Source organism: Vitis riparia, chromosome 16 (genome assembly GCF_004353265.1).
Source record: "Vitis riparia cultivar Riparia Gloire de Montpellier isolate 1030 chromosome 16, EGFV_Vit.rip_1.0, whole genome shotgun sequence".
Taxonomy (NCBI): Eukaryota; Viridiplantae; Streptophyta; class Magnoliopsida; order Vitales; family Vitaceae; genus Vitis; species Vitis riparia.
This window is the reverse complement of record NC_048446.1, coordinates 16,054,791-16,072,334: the sequence shown is the minus strand read 5'-3', so window position 1 is coordinate 16,072,334 and position 17,544 is coordinate 16,054,791. Positions and strand designations below refer to the sequence as shown.

Sequence of the window (17,544 nt, the reverse complement as noted above, 5' to 3'; positions counted from 1 at the left end):
GAAGGGCAGGGCTCATGATCAACTTCCTTTTTAGTTATTCTTTCTGCTTCTTCTTCTTCTTCTCCTTCTCCTGCTGCTATTTTGGTTTACCTCAAGAATCTCTTTGCCCTTCTCTTCCAAATTAAACCTTAATCAAAAGCTTTAGTACAAGCATATTCTTCTTCTTCTTCTTCTTCTGAGGTTGCTCTCCTGTATTTGTGGATAGGTAAGCTTCAAAGCTTGGTTTTTCTCCCTTCTTGTGGGTTCAATCTTACGTTTCTCACTGTAAAAAACATTTCATGGAAATTTGAATACATACCACTATAAAACTCATGAAAAAACTAGACCCATTGTTTTTTTTTTTTTTTTTTGTGAACAAGGTTGTTTAGATTGAGCACTATGTTAATAGATCTCACTGTCTGATCCTTTTTTATTGATCTCCCTGATCTTTGCCCTATTCATCTTGTGGATCCTTCAGGGGGCCTATTTTCTAAAAAAGTTTTTGTTTTTAGAACAAACAATAGTTTTTCAATGTTTGAATAAGTTGTAGACTGGAAATAGCTTTTGAAAATTTATTCTAAACATAGAGTGGTTTGTTTGAATAAGTTTAAGGATTTTTCACATATTTTTTTTTTGTAGAGTGTTTTGAAAAATAATCTAAAAATAATGAGAATAAGTTGGAAAATTTTGTACTATTTCATAAGTGTACAATATCTCGAGCAAAAAAAAAAAAAAAAACTTCTATATTTGGGTTCTCAAAAAGAAGTTTATTCCTACCAATTAAAGGCTGTCAAACAGAACCTAGCTAGCTAGTTTTTGAGAAATACAAAAATGGTAAATGAGGTGCAGTGCATAAAAGTTACAAGTAAAATAGACAAAAACGTTGACCATGGATTGTTTGGTATGGAAAGTGTCAAGGGACATGTTTTTCTCTTTTGCTTTCATTTTCCATGCAGAAAAGTAATTAATGTGAAAAAGAGAAAAAGTATAGTAGCTTTAAGCTTATGATCTTTTCACAATATACATGGTACAATGAAAGGCTTAGTACACTTGGAGTAGAAGGCCTCTAGTATAAGTTTGTAACAGTTCAACTTTTGTTAATTTCCTTCCACTTAGGATTTGCCTAATAGTTCTCTTCTTGATATGTATGGAAGTTGCCAAGTTTGAAGAAGAAAAAATGAGATCCCTTCATTTAAACAATTTTTTTTTTGCCTTGTATTTAGAGAGGAAAGTGTGTACACGAAAACAAAGTAATGGTTGCTATTATTAAGGTGGGTTCAAGGCCTTTATCCTAGCCATCAGAATCTGATCTTGACCTTTTTGTTGCCACTCCAGATGGCTGTTACTTCATATGGTAGACAACATAAATAATTTAAATTTTGGGAAAACCATATTGGGACTCAAACCCCCTTGTTCTTATACATGGCAAAAGAGTTCATGACCAGTGGGACTAATGTGATTTTTGTTTTACAATTGTTAATAAATATATATATATACACACACACAAATTTTTATTTTTCTCATTTTAATAAAAAAAATAAAGGAATTTTGGAGACAAATATATTTTTAATACATTTTTATCATACATAAGATATTAAAATAAACATCTAATAAATAATTTAATTTTAATTATCTTATTTCCAAATTTGATTTAAGTATTAAAAATATAAAAATGATTATCATAAATTTTTTAATGAGTCTTTGTTCATATTTTTTTTATTAATTAAACTTAATAGAAAAAAATTACAAATATTTTAAAAATCATACATATATCATCATTTCTTTTGTATCTTTTAGATATATCAATGTAAAATGTGTTTTCAAGTTCTATATATTATTAATTTATTATCGAATATTAGAAATAATATATATATATATATATATATATATATATATATATATATATATATATATATATATATATATATATATATATTTAATTTAAAAGTAATAACTTGAATATGCGTATTATTTCTTGTTTTTCTTTTTTTTTTTCCTCAAAATTTCTTCCATCGATTTATTTGTCAAAATTTCCACTGATATTTCCCGATATATCCTAGTATATTCGTAAAATCCAACTACCGATATATCCATGAAAACTGATGTCTCATCCTTGGTTCTACTATCTTTTTGAGGTCATGCTTTCCATATCCCATGTTGTCCCCTGTTTTAGATCTGCAATTTGGTAATTCATATGAAATTGTTGATTTATCCTAGGTTATTGATTCATCTACACACACAATTTCTCATCTAGACAGCTCCTGATCGATGAAACTAGTCAAAAGAAGGGACCTAGCTTTCCAAAAACAGAATAAACACATATATCAAATTTTTATAATTATGTAATTGATATTTTATTAATATATTTTTTTTTTTCAGTTACTTTTATTTGATTTTGATTTTTTTTTTTGACTTTTAGCTTTAATCAAATATCAATTGATTCATGAATAATAACATAATTATTTAAATTATATATTATTTAATAGTTCATAACATTCAGTTTTATTTTAATATATGATATTTTATAATAAAAAAAAAATTGGTGGATTATTTTTTATTTAATTTTAAGATTATTGTAATTTTTTAACTCAACATTTATTGATTTATAGCCCACTACCTAAGTTTTAAATTAAAATTCTATAAAACACTTATCTATGATTATATTTGTATCATAGATAACTATTTAAATAAAAAAATTATTATTATGAAGTGATTTATATTTTTCCTCTTAACATGTAAAAATGTGTTTTATTATATAATTGTGTATTCACATGTTAAAATATTATATGCAATTTCTCTTGCTATTATTTTCATTGATTATTAAACCATTTGATATTGTATTTTTTGTAGGTAAATCATGTTTGAATCTATCATTCCTGTGATTTGCTTTTGTAAAGGAAAAATGTTGAGGACAGAAACAGATGTAAAGTATATTGGGGATCTAGCTGTAATTGTGCCTTTGGATGTGCCTGTTAGTTCAACCTATGAACACTTGTTGTCTATGATATACTCGAGAACTGGCATTGACAAAAAACAATTTCAATTAGTCCTCAACTGTAGATATCCTTTAAAAAGGGAAAATAGGTTTCAACCTTGTCCAATATGGGATGATAATAGTTTATCTCAAATGTTGAAATTGGTTAACACATTTGGAATGGACGAAATTGAATTGTATATTGAACAAGTGCCAGTACAACCACGGGAGAGGGGGCAATTTTTGGGTAACTTCACACAATTATTACTCGGACAAAATGATAATGTTGAGGAATTTGAGTATGGTTGTGGACCTAGTAGTGCCCCAGTTGCAATGACTTATGAGTGTAGAGCAGATGAAAATGACGAAGAATGTGAATCCCAAGAAGGTGATGATCAAAGTGAGAGAGCAGAAGATGTTCAACATGATGGCGATGGGGTGTTCGAATTTATTGATGAGGAAAACAATAATGTTAATGTTGTTTCATCTTTCTTAGCTCTTCACGAAGCAATGGAAAGTGAACAAGGGAGATATGTCTCCGTGGATGGGGAATGTTGTGATATGTCAAATAACCCAGATCCTGATGATCCAATAGAGTATTCCCCTGTTCAGTATCACTCAGCACCATCATTGCAGTTTGAAAATGTTGAAAACATTGGTAACGCCGTTTCAAGTGACTGGACCCCATGGGGGAACACTAATATTGGAAACTTAGATGGAGAGTTCATGGTTAGCCAAGTTTTTAATTCAAAAGCAGATTTACAACATGCTGCGAAGTTGTACTCTTTAAGTCAACACCAAGAGTACGTTGTTGTTTCATCAACTACAAAGTTGTTGGTCCTAAGATGCAAGAAGGCTAAGCAATCGCAATGTCCATGGAAACTTCGTGCTATGGTTGTAAAAGGTACAACTTCATTTGCAATAAATAAATACAATGGTCCCCACAAATGTGTAAATCCTTGCTTGAATCGGGATCATCAACAATTAGATTCCAACTTGATTGCTGCTCATATCCAAGGAATGATTAAGGCACAATTTACATTGTCAGTGGCTGCTATTCAAGCAAGTATTGTGGAGAAATTCAGATACCAAATATCATACAAGAAGGCATCTAAAGCGAAGCTTAAAGCTCTTACAAACTTATTTGGTGATTTTTATAAGTCATATGCAGAGCTACCACATTTTTTCATTGCCTTAGAGCAGGCAAATCCAGGATGTGTTGTAATTTCAAAAACATTTCCTGGTATTATGGAGAATACAAAAATATTTCAAAGAGTTTTTTGGACATTTCAGCCATCTATTGAAGGATTCAAGCATTGTCGGCCTGTACTCAATATTGATGGTACACATTTGTATAGGAAGTATAAAGGCACTTTAATGATTGCTATGGGTTGTGATGGAAATAATCAGTTATTCCCATTGGCTTTTGCCCTAACAGAGGGTGAGAATATTGATAGTTGGGGATGGTTTTTGGCATGTATTAGAACAAGAGTCACTAATAGGAGGAAACTTTGTGTTATATCAGATTGACATCCAGGCATTATGGTTGCAATGAGCGATGTCCATCTTGGTTGGTCTGAGCCATATGCATATCATAGGGTTTGTATGCGTCATCTTGCTAGCAATTTTATGACTCGATTCAAGGATAAAATATTGAAAAATCTGATGTGTAGAGCAGCCTTAGCAACCAAGATTGAAAAATTCAATAAACATATGAACACAATTAGGAGGATTAATGTAGCCGCACAACAATGGTTGGAAGCAATCCCTTTTGAGAAATGGGCACTCTCTCATGATGGAGGTCGAAGGTACGACATCATGACTACAAACATGTCGGAGGTGTTCAATAGTGTGCTTAAAGGGGCTCGTAGCTTACCCGTAACTGCTTTGGTTCAATTGACATTTTTTCGGCTAAATAGTTACTTTGTTGTGAGAAGGGAATAAGGTGCTAATCGACTTGCTTCAAGTGATGAATACACTCCATATGTTGATGCTAACATGAAGGCAAATGTGGTTAAGGCGGGATCTCATGAGATTGTTTTATATGATCACATCCAAGGACAATTCCATGTGAAGAGTAATAGAGGTATTAAGAGTAGCTCAACTCGTGGTCAAACATATCGCGTCAACTTACAAGAGTATGCATGCACGTGTGGTAAAACACTCATATATGGATTCCCATGTAGTCATATTCTAGCAGCATGTCATTTTCGTTCAGTTGATTTTAGACCACTTGTTCAACACTACTACAGTACACAATCGTACTATAATACTTGAGCACCCTTGTTCCATCCCATTTTCAATGTATATGAGTGGCTTCCTTATGATGGCCCGATTATCATGCCTTCTGAGTCGATGAAACATGCATCGAGTGGACGACCTAAATCAAGTCGTTTGCATAATGAAATGGATGTTAGAGAGGGCAAGACTTCTATTACATGTGGGTTATGCAAACAAAGTGGCCACAATCGTCGTTCTTGTCAAAACAGTAATAGAGTTGATTAGACCTTGTGATGTGTGCATGTAATTTTCTTGGATATTGTGATGTAAGCTACTATGATACTACCTTTATTCAATTATTGGCTTTGGTTTGATTATAAATATTGATGTCATTTGCCTAATAAGGTTATTTGTGTTTGGAATAATGTCCATACTATAGGGGAAACTCTATCAAAATTTTGAAATTTTCTATTAAAAATGTTAACAAAATGCTTCATTGTATTTGTATCTCTAATTTTATTTTAAACTAGTATGACTTGTTTATTGGTCATAAATGAATTGATCTACTTAAATTTATCAAACTAATATATACTTAATATATGGAAAACTCCATAAATTTTTAAAACTTTTCCATTAAAAATATTTTTTATTTAAAAACAATAAGTATTGTTTATTTATCTTCACAATTTTGTTACAGATATGGAGTATAGAGGACATAGTTCTGATCCAGATCCATTAGATACGTCTATTTTGGTTCTACAGGATAGACATAGGTCTCATTTAGTTGACTCTGGTTAGGTATGTATATGAAAACACATAATATCTCTTTAAAGAATGAAAAAAATTGCAGTTTATTATCTAAATGATTTATTTTTATTTTTACAACTTGCTTCAGTCTTGACTTGTCGACAACATATATCTAGGTTTATGCGGGAGTGGGAGATGGATCCTCGTCTTCGACCTTATATTATTCGATCTGGATTTTATGGTGTATATCGTATTGGACACATTACACTAGATTGGGGATTGATCACTAGTCTAGTTGAGAGATGGCGTCCTGAGACACACACATTTCACTTACCTGTTGGGGAGATGACCATTACTTTACAGGATGTTGCTGTCATATTAGGTCTTCGTATTCATGGGCTTCCCATCACTGGCACATGTGATATAGATTGGTCATTGCTATGTTATGAACTTTTAGGGGTGACTTCCCCTACATCTGAGATTAAAGGATCAGTGATATCGACACGATGGCTATGTCACCAGTTCTCTCATCCACTAGTTGATTTAGATGATGCCACATTAGAGCAGTATGCACGGGCTTTCATATTAGGACTCATAGGTTCAGCGCTATTTACAGACAAGAAGGGTACTCACATACATATGTGTTATCTCCCACTTCTTAGAGACTTGACTCAGACATCTATGTATAGTTGGGGTAGTGCAGTATTAGCACACCTATATAGGGAGTTGTGTCGAGCGAGTTTGGATGGTGCCACCGATATTGCTGGATGTGTCACACTATTACAGGTATAATTAATTATTCACATTAGATTGAAATTTCTAGTTGTTTGAAGTTTATAATTTAAGTAAAATTTTAATGTTACATTTTTTTGCAGTTATGGTCTTGGGAGAGACTCCACCTGGGTCGACCCGATTTTGGTCGACCACTAGCCCCTCCAGCAGCCCAACATTTAGAGCATGATGCAGTCGATGATTTACCAGCTGAGCATTTAGAGTAGGGATTACAGGACGAGCCATTGTTACACGAGGGTTTACTAGCTGATCCGTTAGGATGTAGGTGGAGAGTACCTTTATCATGGGCTCAAAACCCATCACGTGTGTTGACATTTTATCGAGACCAGTTAGATGCACAGACCCATGACCAGGTACATATAAGATCTAATGTGCTATTGTTAACCATATAAACGTTAACTTTATTAATTTCAAATGTTGATCTTAATAGGTTTTATGGGAGCTTTACATGGGAGACTTAGTTGCCCATCTTCCGACGATATCTCTAGCAGACCAGGAGATTTGGAGGACGATGTCACCTCTTATCTGCTTTGACATTGTCGAGTGGCATCGACCGGAGCGAGTGTTGTGACAGTTTGGCCTCCAACAAGGGATACCTCCATCTTGTTCCATAGAGCAACACCTCCATTCCATGGATAGGCGAGGACGACATAAGTATGATTGGGAGGCATTTCATGCACAGTATTGTGACGGCATACCTTATGGGCTAGTCATGCGGAGCGTATTGTGACGGCACCACCTATGGTGGGTGCTATGCAGTTTCATGATCCATATATGGAGTGGTACCGACGTATTACACGACGTTTGATCACACCCCCTCTCCATAGAGATCAGATGAGGTATCATAGTACAGTAGCAGCTACTCAGTTGTTGGTAAGATTTTTTTAATTTATAAATGGTTTATTAAATTTTAATTAATTAAAAATCATCTTCGTCTGTTTAGCTTTTTTTTTTTTTTAATAGATCATTAGTATGGTTGAGATTGCTAGTCGATCTGCAGGGCCTACTTCAGGTGCATTAGGCGACATTTATCGGATTGCTATTGATATTTTGCATGTTATTGGAGAGGACCATCGCATACATTTTGCCCGTCAGTCACCTACATCATCATACCCATCTATGAGACCACCTGTGTCAGCCACTACAGTTAGGATGCAGCCTATTCGAGGCCGAGGGAGAGATAGTAGGAGAGATGGTAGGCGAGTTGGTCAACAGCCTCGACGATCTATGCATCCACCCGAGACCATGTTAGCACCATCCACATCATCTACCCCATTTGCACCTGAGGTTTCCACACTTCCCCCTTCACCCCTACCATCACCTTCACCTAGACCTTCTCCCTTAGAGCATGTCGTATCAGATACCACTCTACCATCACCTGTATTTCCTCCCACAGATGCCACTATACCTGATGTCACTACACTAGAGACTACCCCACTATCTACTAATCTACCATCACCTCTACCTTGTCTCGAGGAGACCATTACACCACATGTCACCTCACCATCATCACTTATATTTCCTCTCCTCGAGCCCACTATATTAGATGTTATTGCACCAGCTACCACTACAGAAGATGTCATTCTTCCATCTCCTATATCACCTCTCCTAGATGCTACCATATCAGATATCACTGTACCTGAGATCGCCCCACCATCTACCACTTTACCATCACCTACACCTCTTCCCATAGAGACTACCATGCATCATACCCTTACACATGTTACACAGTTAGATGTATGTCCACCTAGGAGACGTCGTGGTCCACGTAGACGTCGAGTCTTGCTTCCATCAGCTCCATCTCAACCTATACATACTGAGACATGGCAGATTGCACAGTTAGATTCCACAAAGATGTCTGAGTATCATAGGCGTCCGCAAAGAAAGAGGAAGACCCCATTATGTGGCACTCATTGAGGACTGATTTTTAGTTTTTGTGTTTATTTTCATTTGCATTATATTGTTAACTTTTTTTTATTATTACTATGAACAAATTATTATATATTTAAATGAAAATATGATCAATTTTAAACTTAAATTGAACTTATATATATATAGCAATTCGACAATCTAAAAATTTGTAACTAATTAGTTACAACAACACTATATCAATATAGAAAAAATAATGCATTAAAACTAATTTACAATCTTAACCTCCAATCAAAATAATTCTTAAAAAATTGAACATTCGCATGATTTAAAATTTGAACTTAAAAAAGTTGGTTTTAGGTTTAAATTTAAAGCTATGATCACCAACTACTATTTTGACTATTTAAAAAAAAATAAAAAATCATAATTACCAATTACAGTTTTATGATGTAAATACCCTCATGAATAAGACACATCACATTGAAATTATTTTGAGAATAAAATTAATTTATGAATTTTTTGTTTTAAAGAAATCATTTTTGTCTAAAACTCCCGTTAAAACCCAATAAGGAACATTTTTCTTATTCTCAATGAATTTACAAAAATGTTCTAAAAGCATTTTCATTTATTTACCAAAACAATTAAACTAAATGGAGAATTGATTGGAAAAAATAGGTATTTTCTTTCTACAATTCTATATTTTAAGAAGTGGAAAAACAAATTCTATTAGGTTGGCATTTTAAGTTTAAAATTTTAAGCCTTTCCATTCCATTCCATTTTGATCCCATTTTGAAAGGAAAAAATTAGAGAAAATAAAATTATTTTTGTTGTATTTAAGTAATTTTCCAATTATTTACCCACTTGAAGTCATATTATGTTTTGTACAAATGCATAATTGGCTTTAATTTTTGTACAAAGTTACAAAATAATATAATATTCTTCATTATGAGGGCATAAAATAGTATATTTTTAACTAATTATATTTATATTGAGTATAGTGTCAAATATTTTAATAAAACTAAACCAAAATATTTTTATATCAAATTAAAGACATCAATTATTTAATTTCATATATTATTATTCTTTAAATAATGAGATCAATTAAAGTTAAATATTTTTATTAAACCACTCACATATTTTTAGTCAATCTAAAATCAAAATAATATAATATTTTTATTTAAATAAATTAAAGTTAAATATTTTTATTAAATCACTCACATATTTTTAGTCTATCTAAAATCAAAATAATATAATATTTTTATTTAAATAAATTAAAGTTAAATATTTTAAATCAAGAATATAATTATTTATATATATAAATTTAAAGTTGAAGTCGTAGTTGGTGACTACGGCTTTGACTGTTTTTAAAATAGTCAAAGCCGTAGTCACCAACTACGGTTTTAGAATTAAAGTTAAAACCGTAGTTGGTGACTACGGTTTTGAATGTTTTAAAAAAATAAAACCGTAGTTACCAACTACGGTTTTGTGATGTGGCATCCTATGTGGCACAAACGTACTAGATTGGGCATTATTTTCACATTAGGTTTACTTTATGGATTTTTTTTTTAAAGTGTAGCATTTTGGGTCAAAGCTCCACCATTCAATTTTTAGGAATTTATCTGGTGCACACTTGTCAGGTTTACTATTCACTGCTTTTGTCTGATCAGCCTTGTTGATGAGGCCGCAAGAGAAAAGCTAGCTCCATTTTCAGCCCTATCTAAGGATGAGAGCTACCAGAGCCGGGATCTTGAAAAGGTAAACCATTGTGATCCTGTTACTGATAAAGTTGATTCTATTGCATGGTTGCTAGGTACGAACTTCTTGCTGATGAATTCTTATTCCAATCTATAGGCAACACAGTAGGTAGCAAAGCATCTATATGATGCAAAGGTGCAACCAACAACTTTGTTACCAAAACAAGTTGGCAACATGTACACTGCATCTCTTTATGCGGCATTTGCATCCCTTCTTCACAATAAGCATGATTCACTGGTAAATACCTTTTCAATTTTCTTTTCTAGCTGTTTGGCTCTTACAGGTTTGTTTGGACCTTGGAAACATCAGAAGAAAGGAAAAAGGGAAAAAAAAAGAAAAAAGAAAAAAAGAGGGAATCTTGTTTGGTTGTGATGGAAAATAGAAGGAAAATGAAATTTAATGAAAATCACTTGAAAATTTTTCATGTTTGGGCTCTTCATTCACTACTCAAAAAAGTGAAGCAAGTGAGGAAAAAACAATTTATCTCAAATATGTTAATTAGTCTTCTTTGTTTTCTGCTCATTCTCTTATCATTTCCCTCATAGTTCCTAACTCCAAAGTGAACCTACATGTTAAGAGCTATTAAGGTTAATGTGGAAAGATTCCTAAAAGTTTTTTTTTTTTTTTTAAATTATTATATTGATTTCCAGGCAGGTAAGCGGGTAATAATGTTTTCTTATGGGAGTGGTCTAATTGCCACAATGTTCTCATTCCAACTTCAGAATGGTCAACATCCATTCAGTTTGTTGAACATTGCAATGGTGATGAATGTCTCTGAGAAGTTGAAATCAAGACTTGAGGTATTTCTTCTTCTTACAGCTCTCACATTTCTGGATATATCTTAGTTATCCCATGCCTGTGTTCTCATTGGCTACATGACAAGGCCTAGAGCCTGGCTCAGTCTGGTGTTTTCACATTATATTTGTCATAGTGTAGTGGCAAAATGGTGTAATTAATGTTTTTTAATGCATCATATGTGTCTTTGCACAAAATAGGTAAAGTTAATAACACTTGTTTGCATCTGATTTGGGTTATTGGTTTCAACTGTATATAAATTAAAATTAGAAAATACATCTTAAATTCACCCATTTAAATAAACAGTTTCTTAGTGGGATTTGTAATTTGACATGCTGATATAAGCATCCCATAAGATGTAAAACTAAGAATTCAGTATCTCTGCTAGAGGTATGGTAGAGAAATATATGATGAAGCAAACTTTGCTGGCTATGTGTTACCTGGGAAATGAAAGTTATGGACAATTATTGAGGTTTGAGATTCCGCCATGTTTTCAACTTCTAATTTCCTTCTCTGAAAATCAAATGTCGAAATTACTTCACTAGAAATAGTATATTTACAGCTAGAATTCATTTCTTGCTAGAAGTTTTCTCTCCCTTTTCTTTCCCTCTTTTTTCTGCATCATCATCTCTGGTAAGCAAGCTGTTTCTAAATGCACCATAGTTTAACATCTGGTCTTTTTTTTTCCTTCTGCAATATTATGCTATCTGCTCTTCATATGCAGTTTCCTCCTGAAAAATTTGTCGAAACATTGAAGCTAATGGAGCATCGCTATGGTGCCAAGGACTTTGTGACGAGCAAGGACTGTAGCTTGCTGGCTTCAGGCACCTATTACCTTACTGAAGTTGACTCTATGTACCGGAGATTCTATGCCAAGAAATCTGGGGATGGCGACAACACTGATCCTATGTCTACATGTTAGAATGGTTCCCCCCGCAATAGTAGCCGATCCTGTTCCAATTAGCTTGTTGAAGATATCTCTCTTAAAGCTTCTTGCCAAAATGAAAAAGGTGTTTTGTTAACTGGTAATTGCTGGATGTGTGGTATATTCTTGTTCATGTATATGCTCCCCGAAAAGTAATCCCCTTTGTATTTGGTTGTTTTTTCTTTCCTCGTTTCCCTAGTTTCAATATAAAATTGTAGTTGAATCTCAACTACACCTACAAGGGGGTGAATAAGTGTTTTTTACAACTCGAAATGAACTTATTAGAATGATTCTCCCTCAGAAATTTTTTAGAATTTATATTTTTCTCCTTCAAAAATTTTCAAAAAACAAGCCAAATCACATGCAATAATGATGCATTAACAGTCTTGTGATAAGTAAATGAATACAATTCACATGTAAATGTAACAATACTCCCCAATTAGGATTTACATCAATTTCCAACTACTCTAATTTTAAATCCAAATATATTTTACCTCCAAAAACTTAATTGTAACTTATGAAACTTATCAAACTATTTTAAGGATTAGATAATCAAATTTTAGGTTATATTCACAACTAATTTACTTATTAACATAGCATAACTTTCTCTTAGAATTAAGTAAAAAAACAAACACCACATTATTCTTCCTTGTGGTTATTCCTGCTTTTGTGTATGAGCATGTTTTCATGAGAGCAAGGGGAATGTGAGGGATGGAGTGAATCCAGTGGACGTAAACAGGCAACAATTTTTTTCCCCGTGTTTCAACCTAAGAGCCAGCCAAAAATTGAATGTGTTCATGATCATCATAATTTTAGAGCATACATCATATAACTGCAAACCATACTATATCACATTGGCACAATAAGTGAAACTATCCCAGTTATACTCAAGAATGACCAAGGGGGGCTTCAGTTATATATTTCTAATTTGCCCATCAAAAATAAAAAGAATTTTCTAGAGGAGAATGGATTTTCCAAATTCTTTAGCAAATTATGTATTTCATCAATTTATCAAAGATCTTCTCCTTAAGAAATTTTATCAAATACCTTGCAAGTATTCATCAGTTTTACAACGATGAGAAAACACCAACACAACCAAGATATTATTCACTATTTTGAGATATGAATATAAAAAAAGACACAAAGATAATAGTGAAGACACAAGAATCTTAACCAATTCGCCTACACTGTTGCAACACTCACTTGGCTACTAAGGCTCCCCAAAAACCTAAACAAGCATTCAAGATTTTGAAATCTCTCATTGCTTTTTAGTTCATGAAATGCTCCTCTAAGCTTCTTTCAACTTTAGCCTTGCCAATCAATCCATTGTCAGTGCAAGAAAGGAATTCCTTAACAATTTCTCAGACAATATATTTGAGGACTCTAATTGGAATTTTGCTATCTCAAAATATTAGTAACCTGCTCAAGTCTCTCAAAAAGCCTCTTCCACACCACAAAAAGCGAAGTAAATTTCAGTGATTAACCTTAAGATAGACCCCAAGTCTAAAGGACTTTGTGAATTGGTAAGTCTTAATGATAACACTTTAAAGCACAGTAGAGCTCCAAAACAGGTTGACCGTACCCACTTGACCCGAAAGGCAAGCTGCACAGCTTGGTTGACCAGACTAGACCAATCAACCTGGCCCTCCTAGCCTACCCAATTAAGAAGGCTCAACAACCATAACAAAAATACAACACAAATACTGCCAAAGGTTTTGATCCTAGCCCTAAGGCCTCAACTCAAGCTTACCAATAAGTCATGCATGAGTTTACAAATAAAGTACAGCCAGAGAAAAGAAAAGAAAAGAAAAGAAGAGCAAAAAACCATTTATTTATTTTTGATAGGTAAATAAGATGTATTATACATGAAAAAAAGGTATACATGATGTATACAAAGAAGCCACAATACCCAAGAGGAGGCATGAAAACACAAAAACTGGCAAACGCGCCCTACCTAGAGCCTAACCAATCCACAAAGCCCAATATCGACAAAGTGTTGTCCCCAAGCTAAAAATCATATCCAAGCTAAACGCACAAACAAAGTATTCAATTCGGGAATTCAAATGACAAAGCATCCTTGAGGCCTTCAAGACTTGGAAAGCCTTCAAAGTTTTCTAAGAGCTGAGCTTGAGCATGGTGTTCGAAAGACCAACACAAGCAGACACAACCCAAATCAAGAGTGCACGAAATACTCATGAAAATGTCAATGCATGCACTTGCCTTAACAGTGAGTACTTATAAAACATCAATTATCACAATTCTATCCCTTGATGACATGGTTAAAAATTAAAATCACATGAACCATGCAAACATATGGTTCTTCTTAACCACCTAAAAGCCAAAGCCAAGAGACTCAATATGGTGCAGGCTAACCTATTATGGAACCTACACATGAAATTTATATGACAATAAGAATAATCAGCTTGTAGTCAAAAGAATTACCTGTACACCAGCAAAGAGCAAATCATTACCAACAACCAATGCATAAACTTGTCCAATGGGTCCACTGAGACTCAATTCAGTGTTATTTTGAGTGTGCCATGCCTGCAATATCATCATAAATTGTCCAGTGAGGCAAGATATCATCTGCTTGGTACTGCTATATTCAAGTTGCTAATCCTATAAGAACAAGGTGCAATGAAACATAGTAGTGATAGCAAAAGAAAAAACAATAGTACTGTTTATTTCTATAGTTATATTCTTTCGTGTTTCCTATCAAAAAACAAAAAAACAACAAAAATGGTAGTGATAATACTATAGTATATATAATAAGAGCAAAAGGGAGGAGATTTTGCATTCAAACCCACCTTAACAACATTTGGTATACCCACAAACAACCATGGGCCCTCACTAATCATACAGCTAACTTCTCCACCAAGATTAACCACACCAGTGGACTACAAAAGAAAAGAAAAAACAAAGAAAGGCCATAAGATACAAAACTAAGGACAGCTTGTTTGCCAACAAAAAAAGAAAGGAAAACAAAACATAAAACTTCCTTTATTGCTAAAAAAAATTAAAACTTCATTCTTTTTTTTTTATGAGAAACAACAGTATAGTATATTAAGTTAAGTAAAATAAGTACAATAGACAGATGAGAAATCCTCCAAAATCTACACAAAAAGAAAGTAGGAACCTCCACAGTTCAAGTAAATCTATACGACAATGAGGTTCCACAAACCATGTCCCATGTGGGAATATACAAAAATAATCTATCCTTGCTAGCCCACACCCTTGGAACTACACACCAACATCTAATCAAGTTGGATAAAATTAAGGGGAATACCCTTAAAAGTTGTGGTGCAAGAATCCCAAAATGAGGCTAAGAGATAAATTATCTCCCAAAGACCCTCTAAAGTTCTTACCTTGTCCTAAAAAATCATAGCATTTCTTTCCCGCCACATAACCCACATCAAAGCAAGACAAGTGAACTGCCACAACACCTTGCCTCTACTGGTATTTCTCAATCCCTTATATGAGACAATCATCCTGTCACAATACTCCTAAGAGGAAACCAATCGATATGAGCCAAGTTGAATAGTCTATGCCATAGTTCTAAACTCAATGGACAATATAAGAAGATATGATCTATCATTTCACCACTCTCCATACACAACAAACAAACATCAGGACCAAGGACTTTGCAGGATCTTCTTAGTTGTAGCTTGTCATTAGTGTTTACCTTCTTGAGTGCCACTAATCGAGCAAAAGATTTGACCTTAAATGAGGCTTGCGATTTCCAAACAAAATCAATAGGGAATAATGGAATTGGATCAATATGGTTGGATAGGATTGAAAAGAACGACTTTACCATAAATAAACCTGAAGAAAATAGAGATCAAGCTCTCAAATTAGGACCAGATGGAGATAAGTGCAAATGTGAAAGAGAGGACATGAGTCTTTCAAGATATTCTATCTCAAGATCCAAAAGATTGTGACATAAGTTTAGATTCCAAGAGAAAGAATTAGTGAACCCAAAAACTAATGAAATAGTAAGGTTTTTAATTGTGACAATTCTGAATAGATCTAGGAATTAAGAATAGAAAGGTTGATCCCCCCACCACAAGTCTTCCCAAAAAAGAAATTCTTATCTCATCCCCCACCACCAACTGAGTGTATCTAGAAAAATCTTGAAAGACCTATGCAATGGCCTTCCAAAGACAACGATGTGACCACCTGGCTATAGTGTTGACATCCTACCCATTCACATGTGTCCCAAAGAACAAACTTTCCTTAGGAAGCCTCCATAGTCGTTTCCCTAATAGAGCACAATTCCTTACATAAATCTTCCTAAACCCTAATCCCCCTTCCCCCTTAGACTTACACACTAAGTACCAACTAACAAGATGGTTTTGCTTATACTCCCTAACTCCCTGACCACAAAAAACCCCTTTGCAATTTCTCAATTTTCAACACTACTCAAAATTAAAACTTCATGCTAACCAATATAATATTCATATATCTATAGGACAAGGGAGGTATTTTTTCCCCTCAAGTCTCAAAAACTACAATTCCAATATTCTAAACTTTAGGTCCATTTACTTCAAGGTCCCAAAACCCATTTTTTATGATGGCTTTCATTCTCCAAAGTCAAATGTTGAAAGAAAACACCATTTTCCAAATACATCATCTTATGTTGTTTCACACTTTCACCTCAAATGAAAGTGCAAGCAACTTTATGAAATGCACTGCCAAACACATGTTCTGCTCTTTTTGGATAGAAAACATTATTTATTCTTGGTGTATAAATTGTTATTAAAAATATTGCTTGGTGTAAATTATTTTTAAGATATAACATTATTAAAAATTGTTAGTCAGTGTAAAAATAAATATAATAGTGCTTTAAATTTTTTTAATTCTAAATATTATCATATACCAATTCCAAGGCATGTTTTCTTATGTATTCCTCCGCTTTTCCAGCAACTAACCAAAGCATTAAGAAATAAACAGTAAAAACACCAATTCACCACAAAAACAAATAATTATAATAACAACCTGACCAGATTGACGGTCCCAAATCCTCAGAGTCTCATCTTTGCTCCCAGTATATAGCTTATCAGACCCAGATGGCTAAGCAATCCCACTGACGACCTGTCCACTAAACCTCGATCAGCCCATCCATTCAAATGCACAAGAACTCCAAATATAACCAAAATTCAAACAAATTAATTACTTTCTAATGCCCTTCAAGCAGTGTCAAACTTGAGAAACAATCACCAATACTCCAAGAATGCAAAAAATTGCACTTATCCCCATAACTACAATTTCCTTGAAGCCAATAATTATAAAGCTTCTCAATCTCTATTGCCCGCGCCACTACCTTGAGCTCTATTGCCTGCACCACCGCCATGAACTCGCCCCCACGCAGGATTAAAATTAGGGCTTCTTCGTGCACCAGAAAAGCTGCGATCGTCATGTACTCCTTGATTCGGCCGTTTGGACGATGATCCATTGCTTATGAATGGTTGGTATTGTTCGGGAGGAGGAG

The 17,544-nt window shown here is 33.8% G+C and overlaps 2 pseudogenes; one reads left to right on the top strand and one right to left on the bottom strand.

Moving 5' to 3' along the window:
• LOC117933320 overlaps nucleotides 1-12,075 on the top strand; it is a 90,836-nt pseudogene extending 78,761 nt beyond the window's left edge.
• LOC117933319 lies at nucleotides 11,599-17,508 on the bottom strand (annotated as a pseudogene).
• Nucleotides 17,509-17,544: the final 36 nt, after the last annotated feature.